Here is a 24,649-nt window from a genome sequence, read left to right as displayed (position 1 = left end):
AAGGAGAAGGCGCCAACTGGAGTCTGTATGACACACCTTACTGCGTAATTCTCTTCCTAAAGTTTCTCCCACATATTTACTTTACCACAATTTACTGTCTCTAGGATACTGAAAGCACAATTACTGCAAATTTGCTTCCTACAATTTACCCTTTTCCTTTGTCTAATTGTGTCTAAGTCACAATTTATCAATCTTTGTTAAAATGGCATATAAGCCCCCGGGTCTAATCACTTCTTTGAGTTTTTACTTCTTTTTTGTGAAGTTCCCATATACATGCAAAATAAACCTTTTCTCTGTTATTCTGTCTCTTATCAGTTTAATTTGTGGGTCCCAGTCAGGAACCTAAGAGGGTAGAGATAAAATATCCTTTCCCTCCCCAACAGTCTCTAAAATGAAGATTATAATATCTACTCCAGAGAATGAGCCTTAAGAATTAAATGAATGTGGAATGTTTGGCTCACAAATTTCAGCAATTATGATGAAGAGAAGGAGGATACTGCCTTCTTCACTCTTGGGCAAAGAAATGCAGGTACCCAGAGGGTTCACAGATAATGACAGCTCAAGGATTAGCCTTTCCATTACCCTCTGAACTAACGACTTCTCTACATGCAGAAAGCGATGTTCTCAATGATTTTCACAATGGGTTTGAGATGATCTTAGTGATTTTTTCACTAACCCAGTTTGAAGGGGAATCTCTGGGCTGTTGTTCCCCTGAAACTGGCCTGTGGAGGTGAAATGTCAGATAAGAGCAGACTTGGACTCCAGTTTAGCCGCTCTTCTCTGAGCCTCTGTTTCCTTCCCATCAGAAGAGGGATAATCCTGCCTCCTCCTCCTTCTGACAGGTAACGAGATGGTAACATCACAACAGTGGCCAGCACTGTGCCTGTGACATAATGTGTGTTCTAAATGTTAGCTACTTTCGTTGTTATCATCACCACATTCTTTGTTGTAATCATTAAAGACGATGGCTTCGGGTGGCTGAGGACAAATAAAAGGAGGGTAATAAACACCAGAATTGGAAGGAAAGAAAGAGGGAAATAACAATCAGAATATTAAAAGCAAAGGTATCCAGAAAAATGAGATGTATTCATGGAGGGACAGAGGGACACACAGATGGACAGCATGTGATAAAGCAGATAAAATAAAATGCTGACAGTAGAATCTAAGCAGTGTGTTTCTTTCCAGTTTGTTGTGTATGTTTGAAAATTTTTTATAGTAAAATGTTGGGAAAAACTGAAGGCTACCAGCCCTCTCTCCTAACCCTCATTTTACCGTAACCCCCATAAACACTCACAGACGAAGGAGGATGGATTTTCCTGTCTTGATGTTTCTGTAGAGTGAAGACCTTGTGACTCCCCTCCAGGCCGAAACATCAAGCTGTCTCTGTGACTGGGAGTCACTCCCCTCCCCTCAGATCCGTGCTTCTTATTTCCTGTTGGTCCAGCTGACAGCTCCAACTGACACACATGCCACCAATATCACTCATGTCCCATGACCCCCATCATTCTCTTTCTCTCAGGCCCCAACTCCCCGAGTCCACACAGCTTCCCACCTAGAAAACCACAGAGAAGTCAGGGCATGGGACTGAAGCCCTGTTTCCAGGCACTTGGAACTCGGAAGACAATCACAGCTTCTCCTGTCGCCATGACACAGGCGACCCTGTAGAGGGGCCAGCCTGCACACTGACGGATGGGGACCAGTGTGCGCTGGTTGCCATGGTGAGCGGGGACATAAGGGTAGTTTCTCCAGGCCCCTGGTGCCTGGCATGTCAGGTGCCCCGAGCTGCCAGACAGCTAAAAGGCCTCCTCAAATCCTTCACATTTAGGCAGGAAGGCAGCTGTGTGCTATTGGCCGGAGGCCCTGCTTCACAAAAGAGAGTGACTGGGAGGAGAACTGCCGGACCCTCAGAAACCTGGAAAATTAAGTATCCAAAGCAAACGCTGTATTCTTTTAAATAACTTGTTCATGTTCTTCTTCACAAGAAAGTTTAACTCCATTTTGAAATGTTTCTCTTTGGGCAATCAGCATCCTCTACTCCAGTATCTGTCAAAATGCTGTTCCCTGATCTATGGAATCAGAATCTCGGGGGTGGGGCCCAGGTCACTGCAGTTTTAACCACGTCCCTAAGGTCCTGGGCAAACTGAAGTTTGAAAATACAGCTCCAGTGGAGCTATAGAACTATAAAGTCTCCTGACAAACCGTTCTAGCCAGTACCTCCCAGCCTTCTCACTATTCTGGGTCTTTTTGTCACATCCTTCCATCCCTGTGGCACCTCAAGAGCTGCATTCTTTGAGAGAGATTTGTCTACCAAGCAAATTGCCTTCACTGAATAATAATGATTTTCCCCTCTTCATCAAAAATTTATGTAATGCCCACCTGATTGGCAGAGAGAAGCAGTATTAAGATGTTGCATTGATAGAAAATTCACTTCAAATCAAGGAAAGTGGATCCGCCCTCACAGCCTCTGCCCCGGCGAGTGTATGTTGCTCCTCAGGCTTCAGAGATGCAGAGCTTGAGCTCACCAGGACCACCTCTGAGCATCCCAAGCTGGGAATGGTTAAGACCTCCGTGGCATCAGAGCCCGTTCTGAGATTCAGACTCGTGTTAAAAAGAATCAATGACAAGATCCATCCTGCTTCTAAGAATATAAATTTATTTATTCCTTCATTTACTTATCATCACCCCTCCCCCAGTACGGACAGAATTTAAAATAGTTCACAAAGTTCCATAAAATAATCTAAATTACAAATAGATGTACCACAGCCTGCTACTTGTTTCTGAATGGCCCATCTCCCCTTCCTCTACAGTATTAAGACTCCTCATTTTTAGCTAAAATACATAGCTACCCACATTTGTAAGCCATCCTCATAGCTAGGTGTAGTCATGTGAGTAAGGTCTGGTCAATGGGATGTAAATGGAAGTTGTATGTGCAACTTCTAGCAAGCAATTTTCAAAGGGAGGCTTGGTTATGTCCCTCTTCTCTCCTATTCTTCTTCCTGGTGACTGGAATGCAGACATGATGGTGAGAGCTCAAGCAGCCATCTTGCACCATGAGCTGGAAGCTGTGTGTTGAGGACGGCAGAGGAACACATTAGAAGTCTGGGTTCCTGATGACCACGGAGCTGCCATTCCAAAATGGGACCACCTACCTAGAATTTTACCTGAGAGAAAATGAAGCCTCTATCTGTTTAAGCCACTGGTATTCTGGGTTTTCCACTCCTCATAGCCAAACCTAATCCATACAACTAATGTAAGTGAGAAAAACAAAGATACAAATATACAGAGTCAGAAATAAACTTAACACAAAAATATATAGAATAAAATCATATATTTGCTATGAATAAGTTGCAAATTTAGCTTCAAGCTTTCTAGTGGTTAATGCTACAGTAAAAATTTTAAGGACACAATTTGTAGTGTCATACGATTTGTTTTTTTTAACTGTCCAAGAGAAACACAACTGTTCCTGATGCTAAGAACAAATTAATTTATCCTGAGTCTTCATAAAGAGGACATCCATGATGTAATGCAATTAACAACAACTGCAACGACTTCCTTACAGTACAAACAATGGGTTTCACGATGTTCTTCAATATAGGCAGGGAGAGGGGCTGGACCTGTGGCCGAGTGGTTAAGTTCACGTGCTCTGCTTCAGTGGCCTAGGGTTTCACTGGTTGGGATCCTGGGCATGGACCTAGCACCACTCATGAAGCCATGCTGAGGTGGCGTCCCATAAAGCATAACTAGAAGGACCTACAACTATGTACTTGGGGGCTTTGGGGAGAAGAAAAACAAAAAAGAGGAACATTGGAAACAGATGTTAGCTCAGGGCCAATCTTTAAAAAAAATTATATATATATATATATATATGTAGGCTTGGAGAATCAGTGTTGATGATTTGAAATTGTCTTGTCTACTAGTTTAATGTACAGTTATGTGCCACATAATGACGTTTAGGTCAACAACAAACCTCATATACAAAGGTAGTTCCATGAGATTATAATGGAGCTAAAAACTTCCTATTGCCTGCTGACATCATAGCTGTCATAACATCATAATGCAAAGCCTTACTCACGTGTTTGTGGTGATGCTGTTGTAAACAAACTTACTGCACTGCCAGTTGTATAAAAATATAGCACATACAATTACAGTTATGTGCCACACAACAATGTTTCAGTCAGTGATGGACCACATGTGTGATAGCGGTCCCATAATATTAGTACCATATGGCTGAGGTGTGTAGTAGGCTACACCATCTAGGTTTGCGTAAGTACCTCTACGATGTTCGCACAACAACAAAATCAACTAACGACCCATTTCTCAGAACGTATCCCCGTCATTAAGTGACCCATGGCTGTGGTCCCCTAGATTGACTGCTTCCTTTCCCATCCTCAGACACACTAGTTAGGCAGGACTTAGAGTGGCAACTGGTTCAAGAATAAGAAGATAGTTTAAAACCACAAATTGTTATACACTGAACCCATATCCAAGTTGTCCACCACCAGCACCAACACCATCCACGAGAAATGAGTCGAATTCACCCGTTCTCGCTTTCACCAGCCCATTCAACCTTTCTTTTTAGGACTTGTTTTCTCCTTCAATACATCCTTGAAGTTATTTGAATTTACATTTTATAAGTTATTTCAAACCTATTAAAAATTGTGTGTGTATGTGTGTGCACTGGGGAAGGAACTCAGTGTTTCATTTTTCCACTTCTAGTCCCTACATATCTCCGAATATTCAATACAGGCAGACAGCGAATAAAATTCAACTATGTAAGACACCTATTTACCCATAAAACACTGGGAGCAAAAATGTAAGTATTGAACATATAGGTCATGTGTCCCAGCTGTGAACACCAAGTGGTGAATGTCAGCGATTTATATCTCACAGAGGAAACCCCAGTGGTTTCCAGCACAGCATTCCTGTGCCGGGGCAGCAAGGCAGGCACCCCTGAAGCCACAGGAACATGTATTCAGAATCCCTATTGAGATGCTTACCGATGGGTCCTCACGCCTGCACCGTTGATTCTATAGCATTTCGAGCAGGCTCTCGCCCTCCACAGACTTGCTGATCAGCCCTGGGTCTCTTTCTGGATTTATCCTATTGAAGGGACCATTTGTGAGAGCAATGTGTGGGAAATGAGTGGTGAATGTGCGCTGCCTAAACCAGAGGATTACATATTTGCATCCAACATGGTCCCTTATAATTTATAGCTGGGTTTTGTTTGTTTCCCTGAAACCCAGTATTGGCTTTGATAAAACAAGGATACATTGTTTTTCGTTTGGTTGTTTCTACCCCAAACATTAGTTATTTTCATGATGCAAACACTGCACTTACTTTGTAAAATACAGATGAGGATATGCCTTCGGGAGACCCAGTCATTCCGAGTAACTCAAGTCTCACCAACACAGGACACAACATGAAGTCCTCTTTATCCCTTGGAGAGGGTCACTGAACACCTCTTCTCCCTTAATTTAAGTTAACCTTCCCATTTACCTAACTGCAGACCAAAGTCTCAACACTTTATCACTCTGGTCTAGCTGTTGCCCCTCAATGGTCCAAAGTCATCTTTTCTTTATATATGGAATTCACAAATTCCATATATATCCACAAATAGGATCTCTAATTAGGATCAGCTGCATTTGAAACTATGCAGCAAATGGGAAAATGAGAAGATTAGAGAACATCATTAATAGCAATGCAAATAACCCTTAAATCAATCTGGATATGTCTCTCCAAGAAGTTGCTCTTCTCTTCCATTTAGGAAATAGAAAATTTTGGCCTGCCATTGGCAATAATCTCAACAGCACGCATAATGATGGTAATAATGGTAATTTTTAAAAATGTCAACCCACACCAGGGTAGATCGTTCTACTGTGTATCACCTGAGTGCCCTTGATTAGCTACTTAATGTCTCTGAACCTCAGGAAATCTACAAAATGAGGATAAAAATAGTACCTACCACCTCCAGACGCTGTGATAAGCAGTAACATACATGTGGAAACCTGGGTAAAACGCTGTTAGTGGAGCACAGAGGGGCGAGTCGATCTTCCCAAGGACGAACAGTATAATCTGCAGACCCAGGAAGAACCTGGGCCTTACCTGAGGCGAGAATTGATTTAGGAGCAGAACCAAGATCGCACATTGCCAGCACTTAACCTTTCCCATTTCTGCCAGCCCCTCAGCAGGAGAGCACTCTGAAAGAATGAGAGGATTGCTGACTCTCCTTTGCAGCTGGGATGCAACACAAACATTTGATGATCAATGGAAGACTCTGTAAATAATGAACAGAACCCACAGAACTGTGCTTGGACTCCCGAAGCCTGGAAATGCCTGCCACATATTGCTTCTCCTCCCAGACTCAGTCTAGGGTGGCCTGTGCACCTAGGGACAATGCACAACACTGAAGTCCACAATTGGCCACAAGGGGGCAGGAGGTCACCAGCAAGGATGCTCAAGCCCAAACTTCATGCTGGAGCAAATCAGGCCAGGGCGCTGATGATGTCTGACGCTGAGACCACAAACTGAGACATACCAACCAACCCTAAACCTAAGTTAGTGCCCAAAGTTCTGCAGATGCCATTCCTCTGCCTATCGCTCTCTGTCTCTTATTCAAGACAGCGAAATGGGCACCTCCTCAATCTTCACACACCAAACGGAACCTCAAGGTGATCATGAACTTATTCCAACACAAATGACTACTTCTGTTTGCATGAATCCCAATTTTCAAATGTAGAAAGAAATCGAGAAGCTTTAGGTGTTTAGGGAACAGCCTCGAGAATTCCCAGAACCCTCTTACTATAATATTTTCTTATAAAAATTAAAATATCTAAACAGAGTAGTTAAATCTAAATTATTTCTATATAACTCAATTACTGTAATCATTTTAAAACCTGGATTTTCTGACCAACCTAGGTGTTTCTGAGCTGTCTTCTTTCACTCTCTACAAAAGTGAATGTTTAAGGATTATAGAATAATTTAAATAATAGCCTAATGATATACAAGGTTTTGCAGGCACATGTATTGTTTTAGGGTCAATGGTAATGGGAGATCAGCTACTTTCATGCCCTCATTTTCCCGAGGAAGAAACTAGTATTGCCAGGAGTTAATGAACTTTCCCAGGGTAACACAGAGAATCAGTTCAGAACTGAGACCTGAACTTTTGTTGTCTGACTTTCAGGATAGTTTGGACTAATGTTGATCTTTTATTTAACTGTGTCAGGAAAGTCTTGATTTTCCTCTACCCTATAGAATAGAAAAACCACTAACTGGGAGAGAAATACCAGTCCAGTGCCGTGCCATGTGACTCTGGCAGCTCAGCGGACTCTGCACGAGAGAGTCAGCAGTGGTTAGGACAAAACTGTCTGAAAAGCACCGTGACTACTAAGATAGTAAAGCCCCCAAAGTGAAAAATAAAAATCCTAAACGGTGATCCAGGGGAAGTCTCTCTAGAACCTGGAAAAGAACCTGGCAGGACACAGCCACTCAACTGTGACAGGAGACTGACTAAGACTCAGGCAAAAGAACAAAATACCTCTCCTGGGACTCTGGAGACCCTGAGCGCCGTCTCACAAGGTGTGACTGTCACATAAGGTGTCTGGTTTTAAGGCGACACAACCAGAGCTCACACATCCCAGTGAGCCCTGTGGGCCCCAAAGCAGCCACTTTGGGAAGCTGCCTGTTCGTCCGAGATGCTGCAGCAGCTCCAACATTCACTCTTCTCCTGGGCTCGCCTTCAGAGCTTCAGCATGTTCTGCCAAATATCGACCGTGGGTGTAGATCTTGGTCACATGAGGGTAGAGTTGTTTCTGGAAAACCTCCAGCATCAACTCTCGGCAATAAGGTGGGTGGTCAAGGCAGATAATAACATTCTGGGATGAAACTGAGTTGCATATAGTCAGTGGGTCAATTTCCCCTGTGGTTTATAAATTGGACCAGATGGTTCATCTAAGGGAACAGATTCACTGTCATGGAGTCAGTCAGGAAGAATCTTAGGGAATTACTAACATGTGTGTTACTGACTTCAGGTAAAGGCTTCTTAATTCCAAGTCCTAATCATTTTACATCTATTGAGAAGTTACTGTTCTGTCTCCCAACTCATGTCTAAGCCCCTCTAAGGGAAAGGACCCTTATTAGATTGAGTCTAATTGCTGCCATTTGACCATATTCGACCTACAAAAATCACATGGTTCAAGCTAATACATTTGACATCTTACTCTTTTAGCACGGTGGTGAAAAGGAGTCACGGTGTTAAGTGCTATCACTGTGCTGAGTCGGACGATCCTGAAGGGCAGTACTGAGTTGCCGGAGAATGCCCCAGCACGCGATGCTGAACGACCTCACAAGAGGTGAACGTCAGTTTCCTCCCTGATAGTTCTACTTTTTCCACATTTAGGTTTTTTTCACTAACGAATTTAAACTGCACATCATAAGGGTGAAAAAGCCTGCCAAGCGCATCAGCAAACGGCCTTTCACAAACAGGGCTGCTCTGTAGGAAACATCAGTCTTCTCCCAGGTGACCATCTGCATGTCATGACCATAATCCGCACATGTGGAAGCAGCTTTGCTGACCTGGTCTCTCTGGGTCCCGGAGTCAGCTGCACATGTTGGGTGATCTGAGCTGAACTTAACCGATTGGCTAAGGAACAGAGTGCACCCTGGGCCTTCCCACCCCCTCCCACAGGGCAGCCGTGACCCTGCAAGTCCTGGTTGAAGTCATGGTGCTGCAAGCCGTCTCTGCCCTGTGGCTCTTCCTCGCCTGGATTTTGGTTTTGTTTCTCCTCATCCTACATTTACCATCAAAACATAATGAGAGAAGCCCCCATCCATTCATCTGAGTATTCAGGAGTCATCCAGCATCTCTAACCTGCCTGGGAGAAGGCACCCATTGGTTTCAGCACAGAACTTTCTGCTTATTATTTCAGCGTAGAATATCATTTAATGTTTGAGGGAAAACTCTGTGCCATCCATCTGCCTCTTACAGAATGCTCCTCTCAGGAAAAGCTTTGACCAAGGAAAATGTCACCCATAAAACCTGGCCCTGAGGGTTTCGCCAGGTGATGGGCAAAGCTGTCAAGACATGTGTTGAGGGTGCTTCCCATCTAGAACAAAGAGTGGCCCAGCAGGAACAGGCTGGCGTCACTGCCTGCTCTTCCCAGGAGCGTGCCCTGCGCCTCCATCCCGACAGTTCCCGCCCCTCAAAAATCATCCTCAGTGGGAAGTCACTCTGCACATTCAATTATATCGTGGCCAATTTTAAACAGTTCACCTGCACCTCAAAATGAAGCACGTGGGGCTACGTGGCTGTAGACTCATGGTCCCCACTGGGGTCTTCCCCATGAGGCCCAGGCTGGCAGGGCGGGGAGGTGCTCACCTGTCCTCTGTGTCAGCCCATGAGCAGCTGGGCTGACCCGGCCCAAAGTCCTTTTCCATTATTAAAGCCTGGAAAGGTATTTCTTGTTGTTGTTTTTCTTATTAACAACCTTTTGTGATTACAAAAGCAGTATCTTTTCAATACTAGAAAATTAGATCATTTTTCCATCTGTATGTGTATCAAATCATAAGAATGTACACCTTAAACTTACACAATATTATAATATCTCAATAAAGCTAGAAAAAATTAGAGAATGTCAATAAGGCAAAACAAGGAAAATTAAAACGTCATATTCTTATCCCCAAAGCTTACCACAGTTAACACCTGTGTGTATATCCTTCCACACGCTCCCTCTGCACATATACATATAAGCCATATGTGTATATACTGATATATATCATCAGTCATTTTTCCTTGTCAATAAGTTTTCCTTTAATCTAGTACTTTTCAAATCCCCCCAATATTCCCAAAATGTGTGTTATCGCTAGTATATCTAAACACAATCCAGGACCATGCATTATATGGAGTTGTTATGTTCATTAAGTTTTAACCTAGACCGCCTCTCTTATGCACATCATTGAGTCCTTGCAGAGAGCAGGCTAGTTGTCCAGCTGTGGTCCATCCTCTGGATTTATTTGCCTTGTTCCTTCCTCAGGCTATGTGTCTTTAACCTTGTTCTCGCCTCCCCACATTCCCTGCACACTGGAAATCAGATCTGAAAGATTAGCTTCAATCCTTTCCTGGCTAAATCCGTCAGAGGTTATGTGGCACAGTTCCTATTGTGCCACGTCAGGGACACGAAACACTTGGTCACCCACCATTAGTGATGCTACCATTGCCCACTGGATTAGGGTGACGAGAGCTTAATCCAACCAACCAGGAAGTAACCTTTGGGATGTTACTTTGGCAAATTATTTCCGAGACTCTAAACCTTTGTAGCCAATATCCTGATTTCCTAACCAAACCATAAGTAAATAGGGAAGAACAGACGGGACAAGTCTGAGACCAAGAGCCAGGGGAGAGTAAGTAAGTGGCAGGAGCAAAGCCAAGACTTGCTTAGTGCTCAGAGCTGGAAGGAGGAGCGAGGATCACCGCCATCACGGTGATTCCACGAACAAAGGCATCGACAGACATTAGTGAAGCTTGGCGCGAGCTCGCAGGCCCTGGGGACTCGGGTGGGACTAACCGATGGTACAGTCAGCTCTGGGTGCTGTGTAATCTTTTTCCTGAAGAGCTTTTCACAGGAAATCAGCCAGGGCTCTTATCTCTCTTTTAACACTCATCAGTCAAAGTGACAATGCCGGGTTCACTCATGCAAGTTCTTCAGAAACGAGAACGGAATTTAATCCTCCCCAGAGGAGCCTGATCTAAGCTCCCACTTCAGCTGCAGTCCCACGAGGTGGGGACTGTCACAGCCACAGGCAACAGCAGGGGACTTGATCCTGTCTCCCCAGCTCCCCACTATAGTCTCACTCTCCATCCTGGGGCCAGTGACCTTGTGACAACGACCCCACGCAGTGAGGATGCTGGGTGAGATATGGTTGCTGAGTTCACTGCTACATAGGGGACATCAGATGGGGTCCTCTCAGGTACATGTACCATTAGGCAGCCACCAGCACCGGGAACAAGGAACAGGGACCCAAATGTGATCTGGTGGTCTTGTGAGCCAAGCACGGTACATGTTGTACCATTTGCTTTTGCAAGGTGACAGTGGCACAGTATTTAAGACAGCAGGAAAAACCTGAATTTGTCAATCCCATAAGTGAGTGCAACTGGAAAGTCTCAGAAGGGAGACTGAAGATGTTTGCCTCCGTGCCCCTGAGGAAAACAATCCCGGGACAACTCAGAGCTGAGGGGGCTCTGTCTGAGACAGCCAGGATGGCCTAATTTCCAGAATAATGTCAAAGACGTGCAATTAACCCGGAGAAGGCAAACTGGCCCAGGATGGGAGAGGAAGAGAAAATGAATACCACATATCCCAGAGGCCACACACACACAGACATATGAAAACAGCCAGAATTTGGCTGCATGCAAACATTATAGGTGTAGACAGCTCAGTTCAGGTGACCCTCTCAGGGCAGCTCCAGTGAGTCTTTCCACCTTGCCAAGACATGCTGTAAACACTGATTGTAGATTTTGTAGAAAACGTTTTGCTACAAAATAAAATAGGAAGAAGGGATAAAGTGTGTGTGATGAGGGGCAGGGGACTGACGCAGTGTAAGAAATTTAAATCCTCGGTAGCCAAACCAGGAGACAAGAGAAAATGTCTAAAATCAGTGAACCAAGAAATATCAGTGTAGGGGCTGGCCTGGTGGCGCAGTGGTTGTGTGAACGTTCTGCTTGGCCCAGGGTTCACTGGTTCGGATCCCGGGTATGGACATGGCACCACTTGTCAAGCCATGCGGTAGGAGGCGTCCCAGATATAAAGTAGAGGAAAATGGGCACAGATGTTAGCTCGGGGCCAGTCTTCCTCAGCAAAAAGAGGAGAATTGGTGGCAGATGTTAGCTCAGGGCTAATCTTCCTCAAAAAAAAAAAAGAAACGTCAGTGTAAGCATATTGTTTGAACAAATATTGGAATAAACAGTTAAAAACATTTTCCCAAAGGGGAAGTGGGATACAGGGGTGAAAGGGGATGAAAAGTTTTAGTACTACCTAATTTTTAATTGATCATTGAAAATATACATTAGTGATCAAATTTTATTATTATTTTTCAATTATATACAAAGAAAAAGATGCTAAGAAGTATGGAAAAAGACTACTGACCCAAATATATGGGGTCTGACCTGTTCTGGATTTCCAGAATTTGAATATGTTAATGATTTTTTGCATATATGCTACAATATAAAATATGGAATATTAAATATGACAGTTAGCTCAGGGCTAATCTTCCTCCAAAAGAAGAGAAAAAAATAGATTCAGATAGTACTTTGATAAAAATAAAAATTTAATTAGAAAGGAAAGAATTGAAAAGAGGAAAATTACTTTTAAAAAAAGAACGGAAAGAAAAACTGTTCCTGTATCATATATGAATACGTGGTTTTTCTAAGTGACTCAAACCTAACAGACATTCCAAAAGAATTTCTGTCACATAAACTTTTATATGTTCTTACATGCCAAATTTTTATACAGGCCTCTCATCAATGTTACTCAAAATGCCAAGCCACAGGCTGAGGACTGGAGATGCTCCGTCACCTGGAGACTGCTCCGTGTGACAGGAGGCGCTGTAACATCGAATGGAAAGAACACCGGGCTGCCTCCCAGCCAACGTGGAATTCCAAGAAGGGAGGGAAAGAGAAGAATGAGGTGATGGCAAAACTCCCTCCCTTCAAAACTGTCCCCCGTGCATAGCCGATGAATCTGAGAAAAGCAAGCAGCAAGCCCCACAGGGCATCTTCTCCTCTTCTAGGTCCGAGGCGGGGCTCTCACACCAGGACTGCAGGGAGCTCCATGTCAGAAGGTGACTTGACAGAACCATCTTCCCTCACTGGTAATTTACTTAAATGCTGAGAATCTTCATGCGGCCTGTCAACAGCTCCGTGTAACATTTAACACATGACCTCACTGGAGTCTCTAACTCTCCTTAAGTACTTTAAAAACACATTATCACCTCATCTCAATTTACAGCAGAGTCTTAAAGAAATGCCATTTCTTGAAATGAAATGTTACATGAATCACAGCTGCAAAGTGCTGTGACAAAGCCAGCCGGATGACCGACACCCCACAGCACACACACAGGCAAGAACTCTGCCCTCAAAACAGAGAGAAGACCTATCTGTCTGTTGCAGAATTCCCAGCATCAGGAACCCTCGAAGGGTTGCCACAAGTTCCTGTTCAAAAACAGAATGTGGATTTCTGGGTCATCCTGATTTGTTCCCCAAATCACCACACAACCACTAGGTTGAAGTGTGGGGGAAACTTCGAGAACAGCCCTGGAACCTGGGGTGTCTTCCAAGGCCATGAGACCACCGTGATTGGAGGAATCTGGCTTAAAACTGTCCCTAGAAAGTCTGGTCGAATACTCAGGAGCACTGATCCTAGCGCACCTTGGGATAAAGATCTGAAAAGATGGCTGAACGAGCCTGAAGCAGATGCTCTAGCACCTTCTGGCAGAAGTCTTGCCGAGGGGTCTTCAGTGATAACCCGCAGGGTCCCTGGATGAGCGCACGCTGAGAACCCCGAAAGGCACTGGAAGCCCCAGAAGACAGCAGCGCCTGCTCTCACTGCATAAAGCCGCACCGGATGTTCGAGGGCGTAAGTTACAACACCCCGAACAACCTGGTGCTTCTCTGAGGCCGGACCCAGCTCCTGAACTCGCCTTCCACTGCTCCGCGTTCTGACGGGCATCGAGGAGAAGCTTCCCCTGAGACCAGCTGTGTCCTGGATGAGATTCAAATACCTGTCCGAGAGCTTCACTCTGCTGCTCGCCCCCCCCCCCCCCCCCCCCCCCCCCCGCAACGCTGCCTCCATCCCTATCGCTCGTTCCACCCCCAGAGTGTCTGATTCTCCACCTGGTGACCCAACTTTCCACCAACCAGCCTCCCCCACCTCTGAGATTGCTTTCCAGGCTGCAGTCTGCCAAACTACAAGGCAGCTTCCAGCTAGCCTCCCCTGATTAAGCAGGAAGTGCCCACCTGTCCATTCTGCCCAGCGCCCCACGCGAGAGCGGTGCGAATGGCGCCACGTCTTTACTGCCTATCTAGAACGCAGGCCTTCTCAGTATCCACTCTCCTGACCCGATGGGACGTCCAGCGTCTGTCCCTTTTCCAATCACATGTCCCTTCCCTCCAAGCATCAGGATCCAGAGAATCCGGAGGCGGGCGGGGCACCTGTCAGCATCTGGTGTCCCGGCTGCCCCTGCTCCTTCAGGAGCTCGTGGCCCCCCAGTTGGCCACCCTCGTCGTTTCTCCAGGAGTGAGCTTCCCGCAGGCCCTGGGCCAGCGCACCCACTCCACCGCGCTTCCAGCCCCCAGGTCCCGCCGCCCCGGGAGCCAGGCTCGGCTCTTCGGGCCCTTGCCGCTCGCGCCCGAGCTCCGCCTCTTCGGGCCCTGAAATCCAGCCGGTCCCGGAGCCAGCCTGCAGTTCCAACACGGGAAACAGAGCTTTTATTCACTTGTTTTTCCTTAGTAAAGGGGCTTAATTGCCACGGGGAGGCCTGTGATGGTCCCAAGGGGCAGATCCCAGACCTTAGAATGGGAAAAGCTTATATTTAAGGGAGGGAGGAGAAGGAAGAATAAGGTCAGTTTAGATGCGCTGTAAGTGCAATGTTTAGATACCACTTCAGTCTAATGGGATTCTGCTGTAACACGTGTTTCTTTATCAAACATCCATGGAGCCCGCTCTAGGCCCATCACAGGGCTGAGCAATGGGAACGCAGACAAGGGAGGCAGAACCCACCCTCAAGGTGAGTCTCTGGAAGCATCTGGAGAACAGCCTTCAAAGAGACCCCTCCCATTCTCCGTGAAGAAATGCTGTTTATTATCACTGAAAACCACTGATTACCCTTCTGTAGACACATGCATAAATTTCTATATCTTTTTTTTAGACTTCCTCTCTTCCCCATTTTTTTTTTTTTGGTGAGGAAGATGGTTTCCACATCTTAAATTACCGGTTAGTCACGTTTCTTTTTACAGAGAGGATCGTAGATCGTATTTCCTTAGACTAGAGCCCGCTCCGCACCAACAACACAGGTTTTCGCGGACTTGGGGCTGTGAAGCGTAGAACTCCCTCACCGCATCCCTGGACCCCTCCTGCACAACCACAGGCGGCGAGCCTGCACGTCCTCCGATTCCATCTTATAAAGAAGAAAGCACAGCTCCGAGAGGCCACTGATTTCCAAGGAGGGGGCTACGCACAGGGAAGCGGCCCAGGTCCCCAACCCGGGGCTCATCCCCATACCTGAGCCTCTCTCAGTCCACGAACCTTGACGTCCCTCCCGGCCGCAGAGAGGAGGCGGGGCGGGGCCTGACGGCCGGGCGGCGGCGTCCAGGGGATTCCCGCGAAGCCGAAGCCGCTCCAGCGTCCGGGCCCTGCACCTGCGCAGCTGCTGTGGCGGCTCCAAAGGCGAAAAGGCAACGCCGTGTGCGCTTCGGTTAGGAAGCGGCGTTTCTCGCCTGCTTTAAATTTGTAATTTGTTGGGTTCTATTTTCTCACTTTAAATAAATATTTGTTGTTTGCAAATAAAAATTTGCTGAAGGTTTTTTGTTCTTTTCGTTAAACAGGACCCCCCAAATTGTGTAAGTGATCCGTTTGGCAAGGGGAGGGTGGTCACAGGGCACTGAGGCACCGAGAAGGGCATCATCTGCGCCCACAGACGTCATCCCTCACCTCGCTCACCCGAGAGGGAAACACACATACAAACAGCACTGAAAGTTAATAAAAACACCTATTAACTGGCTTCCTACATGCCAAAGAATAAAACAAAGACTGCCAGTGCCTGGGAAAAAATTCATCAGGCGAGGAAACACCCACCAGTGAGTAACAACTGAGGAACTCACAGAGCGGGAAACGCCAGAGACTGCTGGGCATAAGGAAGGAGGTTTCAGGGCGGTTATGCTAATTCGGGAGAGAATCCTTCGGAGGACTGAGTCCGCAGTCTGTCCACCATAGGTTAGAACAGCCCCACTGTTGATGGTCAGCAAGGTCTTCAGTGAGGTCCGGAGTCTGGTGCTCCCAGGCCACTCAAGGCTCGTGGTCATTTGTCAGCTCCACCTGCCAGAACCAGCTGCGGTGGCACATAGCGTTCCACTCTCATGTCTCCTGGGCAAGTGCTGTTGGAAGTAGAAAATTTCCTTTTAACGTACAATAAACTAGGAACAATAAATTCTCAGCTTAGGGCTAATCCATCTGGCAACCATGAATGATACATGTTATTAAACGGTTAAATAAACTTAAAGTGCTTGCATTAGGAGGTACGTTTCTTACAATTGATGAACCAATTACATTATTAACTGAGTCCAGGGTTTACGTTAGGGTTCACTCTTTGTGTCCTATGCTTTTTTTCTCTTTTTCTCGAGGAAGATTAGCCCTAAGCTAACATCTGCCAATCCTCCCCTTTTTTCTGAGGAAGACTGACCGTGAGCTAACATCTGTGCCCATCTTCCTCTACTTTATATGTGGGACGCCTGCCAAAGCATGGTGTGCCACGCAGTGCCATGTCCGCACCCGGGATCCGAACCAGCGAACCCCGACCCACCAAAGCAGAACCTGCGCACTTAACTGCTGCACCACCCCGCCAGCCCCGGTCCTATGCTTTTAAGGGTTTAGGCAAATGCATAATGATATGTATGCACTACCACAATACCACACAGAAGAGTTTCACTGCCCTAAAAACCCCATGTTCTGCCTACCCATCCCTCTCCCCTTCCCCTGAAACCTTGGCAACTTCTGATCTTTTTACTGTCTCTATATTTTTCCATTTTCCAATACCATGCAATTTTAATATTCCTCCTATCAAAAGATTGGGCCTGTTCTGGTTGAATCTGGATGGGCTGTGGCTAGGGCAGAAATGACATTCTGTGACTTCTGAGCTAACATTATAAAAGGCCACACAGCTTCCATCCAGCTCCCTTTGGATGCTCACGCTTGGAATCCATCACACGGTGAGGACGCCTAAGTTGCCTGTGGAGAGACCCTTGTGGAGAGGAACTGAACTCTCAGGTGACAGCCACCACCAACCTGCCAGTCCTATGAGTGAGCCTCCTTAGAAATGAACCCTCCAGCCCCAGTTGAGCCCACCCAGCTGAGGCCCACATGGGACAGAGAAGAACCAACAGCCTTGGGAGACAGAGATGGGGCCTTCCTCTGGAGCAAAGGGCAGGTATGCTTACTGCCCACTAGAAAAGATTTGTGTTCGCTAAGCTCAGAGTGCCTCTTCCACGATGCAAACGCTGCATGTGCAGACATCCACCTGGGCTCATCTGCATCACCCCCATGGGACTTGGAGACAAGGGCATTGATGCACTATGCTGCTCAGGCTGCTTTCTGTGCTGTGAGTAATAGCATCCTTTGTCTCTAGTCCAGGAATCTTGTGTCTGCTGTCACTATCGATGAAACTGTGGCAGGCTAACTTGTTGGCTTGCAAGTAGGGTCAAATCTCAGACTCTTCATAGTCTTAACACTCTTTCCTTTCATGCTGGAAATGAGGCCAGATCAACAATAAGAGGACAGAATGCAGTTGGAAAGAATGATTACATTCACTGATGGGAATAATGAACCTCAGAAAGTGTTAAGCTCCTATTTTAGGGTCTGACAAACTTGCAAGTACCTCCTTTTTCTGGGACCAGCTGTGCCTGCACATTAATTCTTTTAAATCCAACAAAGCTGAAGTCTCAGAACACTAAAGACAGAAAGCAGCAGAGGAGATTCCCTGAAAAGACAATGAAGCTTAAGCTTGGGGGTCCCTCTCTGCCCACACCCTTCAGGGCCCAGCAAGAGCTCTCACAATGAGTTCACATGCCATTCGTTTTGTAAAGTTTGCAAAAATAAGATTTTTAAGCTCAATTGGTCAGTTCCACAGTGTCTTTGCACTCTGACTTTTCCTCCCCCACACTTTCCTTCCTGTGGTTTTGGAGTGGCCGCAGGTATCTGGGGACACCATTGAAGGAGAGTTGGTGATACATGCAGCTCGGGTTGAGCTTGGGACCATTTACACATTTCACAGTCACATCTGTGCATGCTTTAGCCGTCCCTCGGTAGGGATGGCTTCCAGGAATGCCACTACTGCCCACTGTACCAACACTGAGCATCATGGCATGAAGACCTCTGGCCAGAGCCTGTATCAGGAAATGATAAGGCTCCTCAGCACTTGCCACTGCAAGGATAAGGACAATGGAGGAAAAACAAGGACTGAAATGCAGGCAGCCAGAAGCCAGTCTGTGGGAAATTCTTCCAATCCTCAGATGTGTAAAACTGTAAGCAGAGGACCCCTGGTCAAATTCTTCTTATTAGGAATACTCAGTGCAGCTGGTACAATTATAAACCTACTGTACAATTACTTTGATGTTTGTTGGAAATTACACAAAATGGAATTTGTCAGAATTCCTGCGTGTATGGCATACAAACAGTAGAACAAACACTTGCTGTTTGAGGTCCCGTGTTTTATGCATCCCGAGGAGTCAGATTGCTCCTTAGTGCATCCAGTGCATCTTATCCTGACAGTCCGACAGTGCCTGATGAGACGCAGGTAGAACTGCCGCCAATGCTCAGAAATGGGAAAAAGGGAAACAATGCTCCAGTGACAAAACTCCTATACATATTCATCAACAGGTCATTGGATACTGTTTAAGTGTAATTTGATTACCTCACTGTATAAGACAATTCAACTTGGTGGGGTGGAAATTAATAAAAGAAACCCTAACTAAATTGGAGTCAGGAAGACCCGTAGGGGGAGCTCTCACGCCCTATCATACATCGTCAATTACACCAACCAGGAGGCGATGGATGCCTGCGTTTTGGATGGGAGGTAAAACTGCTTTACCACTGCAGGAAGACTCCTCTCCCCACCCAGCAACAGCTCAGCCAATGAGAAGCCGTCGCCGCCCGGAACTGTTACTTTCCCCCGTGGACTTTCCTCTGGAACAGCCCCTCCCTTCTCCCCCTTTTCTCTATAGAAGCAGCTTCCCTCCTTGGTTTTCTGGATTTGCCTATGAGTTGCCTTAGCATGCACGTCCTGAATTGCAATTCTTTGGGCTGTTCCCAAATAAACTCATTTTAAGGATAAAGTAACAGGCGAATTTGCTTTTTAAGTTGACAGCGATTTCAAAATGCATCTGGAATGCTCATATGGACCTTATTTTCAGATTAATTTTATATATTTTATTTAGAATTACTGATCATTCCAAAATAAATATGACAGGAAGGAAATATCCTGTTTGAAGCCAATAATGTAAATCAAAAAGTGAAGATTGGCAGAACTTGAAAGTGTCAAAAACTCTCTTGCTATTAGAACATAATGGAAACTAAAACCCTTTGATGGTCAAAATCATGAAAACAGGGGAGGAAAGAATCACAATAACCAATAAAATGTAGATGAAAATTCAAATAGAAAAGCTGAAGGTGAGTGGGAGAGTCAGGACACTCTGATACAGGAAACAGGAGGAAGGGAGATGGACAGTGGGTAAAGGAAAGGCAGTTGGTGTGACAGTGGAGCAAGCTCGAGACCCCATGCACACTGGAGAGTAAGCTGCTTCATTTTAGTGACTCTGGTGACTTCGCTACGTGTCCTTTTTTATCTAGCCAAAATCCTAGGGGAAGAAAGTATTCTAGACTTTTGCCAGGCACACAATTAATTGCCTCTTATGTTGTTTTCTTCACATTGTGAAGTTTCTGATATGTGTCTGCTTTTTAAAATGTGTAGTTTGTTGTGATTTCTTTCCAATTCTAAGCGTTCCTTTTGTAACGAATTCTGCATTTGTAATTTGTAGTACTGTTTTTCTTTAAGAAGTCCCTGAATTATGGGAGCTTCAGGCCCACACTAACTGGGGTCTGGCACCAGAGATGGGTCATGCGGTTTTATTCTCCATCAATCAACGCCACACAATATTCAGACGTTACTCTCTGCCCGAAGGAGAGAAGATCCAGTTGTCTACACGGCTCTGGGCTAGAGAAGAGACAGATCAGAGGCTCGCTTTCTCCTGCTTTGGGGAGTTTAGTGAAAGGTGCCAACCAGGCTTGCAGCTTTCAGAAAAATAGAGTATGTTGGCAAGTGTTGACTGCTTTCTGTCCTCTTCAGGAAGACGCAACAACAAACAGTGAATTAGTCTAGGCCTAACCAGTTTGAAAGCAGAGAGGGAGGGCAGTAGGGCTCTGCCAAGGCAGGTGCTTTCTGCTGGGGCCTTTAATCTATGTTGACCCAGCTGACTCTCAGGGTTGAAAAAGCCAACCCCTAAATAGTAGCTATTTATAATACAAATGAATGAATGAATGAATGAAAAAGCCAATTGCTCCTTGTAGACACAGATTCTAGTGCCAATTGCTGCATTAGTCATGGTCCTTATTGCAGATGGCAGCATCCGCCTTAATTAGCTTAAACATACAGTGGTTGTTAAGGATGTGGAATGCTCAGAGAATGGCCAGAAAGGCTGAAGCAGCAGACGCCACTGTAGAGCAGCTTTCTGAATCACTGATTTCCAGGGGGGACGGCGGCTCCCCTGGTGGCCCCGTGTGGTGGGGTGGTTTTGGAAGCGTCCTTGAGTCTCAGTCCAGGGTCATTTTTGGCCGAATGCTGGCCAGTACACCTCACTTAAGAGCAGTGGTGACCATCTGTGAGTCTCATCTCTTGCTATGAGAATATAAAAGATCTTTGCAGAGCGGTACCAATAAAGCCTGACCCCCTTTTGGGGACTTTCTCAAAGAATCCTCATGATAAAACTCAGCAGAATTGAGCAAAATGATGTTCAGAAAAGCATCAAAGGATTAGGCAAGGCTAGAGGCAGGGATCTTTGTCTTTCCTGATACTTCTAGTAACAGTAAGTTAGTGAGAACTCACCTTCATACCAAGAACAAGGAGACAAAGATGGAGTCCCTTAAACCCCACCACCCGCATTATTCTGGTTCTGTCTCCCCCTCACTCCTTTCTATCACTCCGCTTCGAGCTGCCACCATTGTCAACAAAACTGAAAATAATTATGTCATAGAACAGGATAATTTGAAAATTTTTGTGTTTACCACTGCAAGTCTCTTCCAAAGCAGGAAAATTTAGTAGTTGACTACAATTTTGAATTCTTTAATCCCCCCCCCCCCAATCTCACCAGTACACAGTTGTGTATTTTCAGTCGTGGGTCCTCCTAGTTGTGGCATGTGGGACGCCACCTCAACGTGGCCTGATGAGCAGTGCCATGTCCGCGCCCAGAATTGGAACCAATGAAACCCTGGGCCGCCTAAGGCGGACCACACAAACTTAACCACTCAGCCATGGGGCCAGCCCCTGAATTCTTTAATTTTATAAAGCAGAATTTTGTTGGAGCATATGACAAATATCCTATGATAGCAATAAAATACAACAGGTTCTCTGGGCGGTGGAGGGGAACCACTGTTACAGGCAAGTTCAACTTTTGTGACTGAATAAATTCTTCACGATACAACAGATTAGCAGCATCACCATTATCTCCATTATCACTGGAGATCAATCTAATTATTGTTAGGGTATCTTTTCATATCCTTTATATAGACTTCCATACATAGAGTAGCTCAAGATACATACTAAGTCTGTTTCAGGGAAATGACACAAACACGTGGCCTTTTTATGCTTAGTTCTTCAATACCTCTGGCAACAGATCAGTGAACATTTGGTTCAGTAATTCCTTTGACAGACTCAAAAGTATAAAATTTCTCTGTAGGATTTTGTCCTCAGTGCATAGGTTGTTTTCACTTCCGAAAAATTTTTTATCTTACAGAAAAACCCATCAGCAATACTTTTTGGCTTTGCTTCCCCTCACCCCAACCCATCCCCAATCTTCCCTGGACAGTAGTAAATGCTTACCAGATTCACTAGAATTCACTTTTCTATCCTGGCACCAACGAAGTCCTTCGGGCACTACCTGTGGTGGTTTTACTCTGTGTCAACCGAGCTAAGCTGGAACTATGCTTCCCAAAGTCCTTTCTCCATACTGTTCTGAGCTGGGATTATACACAGAGACATTTGCACGAGATGTGGAAGCCACAAGTTCAACAGCAGCCGTTACGCTTGGAAGGTCAGTGCAGCGGCTGGTGCAGGTCACATGCGGTTCTGATCAGCAGGGTCATCTCGTCGGCCTCCGGCAGCAGCAGCCTATGCAGTTCCTTCCGCTCTCACCAGATCACCTCCTTCAGCTTCCCCTGGTCCTGGGCCAGGCATGTGTACGGCTCCACAGTGAGCGGCAGCTTCTTCCACATGCCACCAGCATCACTGGAGTCAGATGCAGTGAAAGACAAACACAGTTCACCCTCATACATTCCACTTGTCCATTTTCCTCTGCTTCACCACCAGCTTTTCCTACCAACTGCCTGCCCTGCTGAACTACAGCAATGTCAGCCCAACCCCTAGCAGCTCCCCTCCACGCTCCCTGGTTGGTGGCTTTTCTCTGATCCTCCAACCAATCTCCTTCCAGAACTTGACTTCCTTAGCTCTTCCATGATTGTGGAAAGTCTCATCGCTATGACAGATCCCTTTTTCGGTACCCCTCACAGTGGTTCTGTTCTGGCTGAACGCTAACTGATGGAGCACTGGCAGAAAGCAAATCAACACACTTTATTATTAAAAATCAGCAGAAGTCTCCACATTTTTTATGCTCTCTGCTATAGCCATTCCCTCCCTAAGAATTTATCTCAAGGAAGTAGTTATGGCTCATATAATACTTTGAGAAATCATTTGGTGAAACTTTCAAGGGACACATTTCAGTGAAAATAGATGGTCCGTGAATTGCTGTCTCAAGATGGTTAGTTCTGCTAACTGCAGAACTTTCTGCTTTGCTGAGGGAGTGTGCAGAGATGAATAACTCTGAACTCTGGACATCACGGGGGACATTTGGAAACTGTCTGGGGAAAAGAAAGAAGAGAGAAGAGGCTACTGTCTGGAAAGAAGACCAGAGGGTAGAAAACACAAATGCGAAATGGCTGATGATCCTGAGTTTCCACTGCGTGGCGTGTGCTGTGTTTCCCCTGAAACAGTCCCATGTGATCACTCACATTGGGGCAGGTTCCACCTGGAGACAAGTCAAAGTGCTGAGTCCTTCAAAATGAGCACAAGGCAAAAACAGAAAAAGTAGGGAAATATTGGAAACAGTCTAAGTGCTGAAAATTGGGAATTATTTAAATGAATTATGTCATTTTCAGCCAACAAAATACCACGCCACCATCAAAAACTATATTGTAAAAGGCTGTTTAATAATAGGAAAAAATGTCTCAAGTGAAGAAATCACACTTCAATGGAATGTAGTGTATTAGCAAAGGAAAAATACTGAAGAGTAAATGCAAAATACTGCCAGCCCTGGTAGGTTGGCTGGTTTTTATTTTCTCCCTTTTATTTGTAATGTCGTAAATTTCTGTAATAAACATGTATTTCTTTGTAGCAAAATAAAAACAGCAGATTATGTAGATTTTCATAAACTTAGTGTCTTACACCCAAAACGAGAGCTCAAAGGTGGGAACATGATCAGTAGGTGGACTTAGGCAAGAGCTCGCACTCCAGAAAGCGCTAACCCACTCCAGCTGCAGCTATCACACTTGTCTCACCCACAGGAGGACGGACACGCCCACACGTTCCTCCTCCCCACCCTGGACAGAGTGTGTAAAAAAGGCCCAACACAGAGATGGCACTCGTCCTCTAAGTGAGGCAAGCTGAGTTCTGACCTGGTCCCTGTCAAAGGCTGCCATTGACTCTGGGGAGCAACTTGGCACTATCCGGAAGAGCTGAAGCCGCACTTCTAAGTTTTTGCCCAGAAGAAACCGTCACACATGCATAAGGAGTTATGCACCTGAATGTTTATTTCAGTATTGTGTCCTTTTCATTAATTTCTTTCCTATGGAAAATTTTAAGCACATACAAAAGTTAACAGACAAGTTTAATAGACTCCCACATACCTGTCACTCAACTTCAATAACAATTAATTCATGGCCAATCTCATCTCCTCTAAATCCCACCCACTCACCACCACTCCTGTATTATTTCAAAGCACATCCCAGCCATCCTATCCTGTCATCCATAAATACTATAGTATAGACATATCACATACACCAAATACGTGTGCATACATAGGCAAATATACAATATATATAAAAAATAAAGACTGACAAAATAACCATAAAACGAAGCGTAATATCTTATTACATCCAAGACAAAATAATTATTTCTTAATATCCTTAATTATCAGGTCTAGGTTAAAATTTCTAATTTTTCCACAAATGTTATCTTTCTTGAGACAATTGGGACTCTGGAAACTTTAAATGGAATATCTAATTATATTTAAAAACTGTTATTAAATTATTTTAGGTAAATTTTCTTCCTAAAATACTCAGTATGCCATCCATTCAAGCAGCAGGCAGGTTCTGGCAGCAGCAGTTCAAAAACGTGCATGCCGAGAACAGTTTTAGGTTAATAAGGGCCACAGTGCAAGGTGGGGAGTGGGGGGCACTCTGTAAAATAGGTCTATTCGTTGCCACCTGGAAAGCTGCAAGAAACATAAATATTTCGGGGCTTTATGTTCCTCCAAAGCCCTTACCACTCACCCTTCCCCCCGGCGAAGCATTTACATGGATGACTCAAATATTAAAGGAAAAAGACGTGAGTGATTTAGAAGCTT

The 24,649-nt window shown here is 45.3% G+C and overlaps 1 long non-coding RNA gene across 1 annotated transcript in view; it reads right to left on the bottom strand.

Moving 5' to 3' along the window:
- Positions 1-22,393, bottom strand: part of LOC139041682 (uncharacterized) — an 82,447-nt gene extending 60,054 nt beyond the window's left edge. Inside the window, exons 1-2 of the long non-coding RNA XR_011497329.1 lie at positions 21,853-22,393; positions 15,270-16,141 (exon numbers count right to left, since the gene is read on the bottom strand). This is a non-coding gene — a long non-coding RNA (uncharacterized lncRNA). The remainder of the gene's footprint in view (positions 1-15,269; positions 16,142-21,852) is intronic.
- Positions 22,394-24,649: the final 2,256 nt, after the last annotated feature.

The sequence above is a fragment of the Equus asinus genome, chromosome 23, assembly GCF_041296235.1.
Source record: "Equus asinus isolate D_3611 breed Donkey chromosome 23, EquAss-T2T_v2, whole genome shotgun sequence".
In the NCBI taxonomy this organism is placed as follows: domain Eukaryota; kingdom Metazoa; phylum Chordata; class Mammalia; order Perissodactyla; family Equidae; genus Equus; species Equus asinus.
This window is presented reverse-complemented; position numbering and strand designations above follow the sequence as displayed.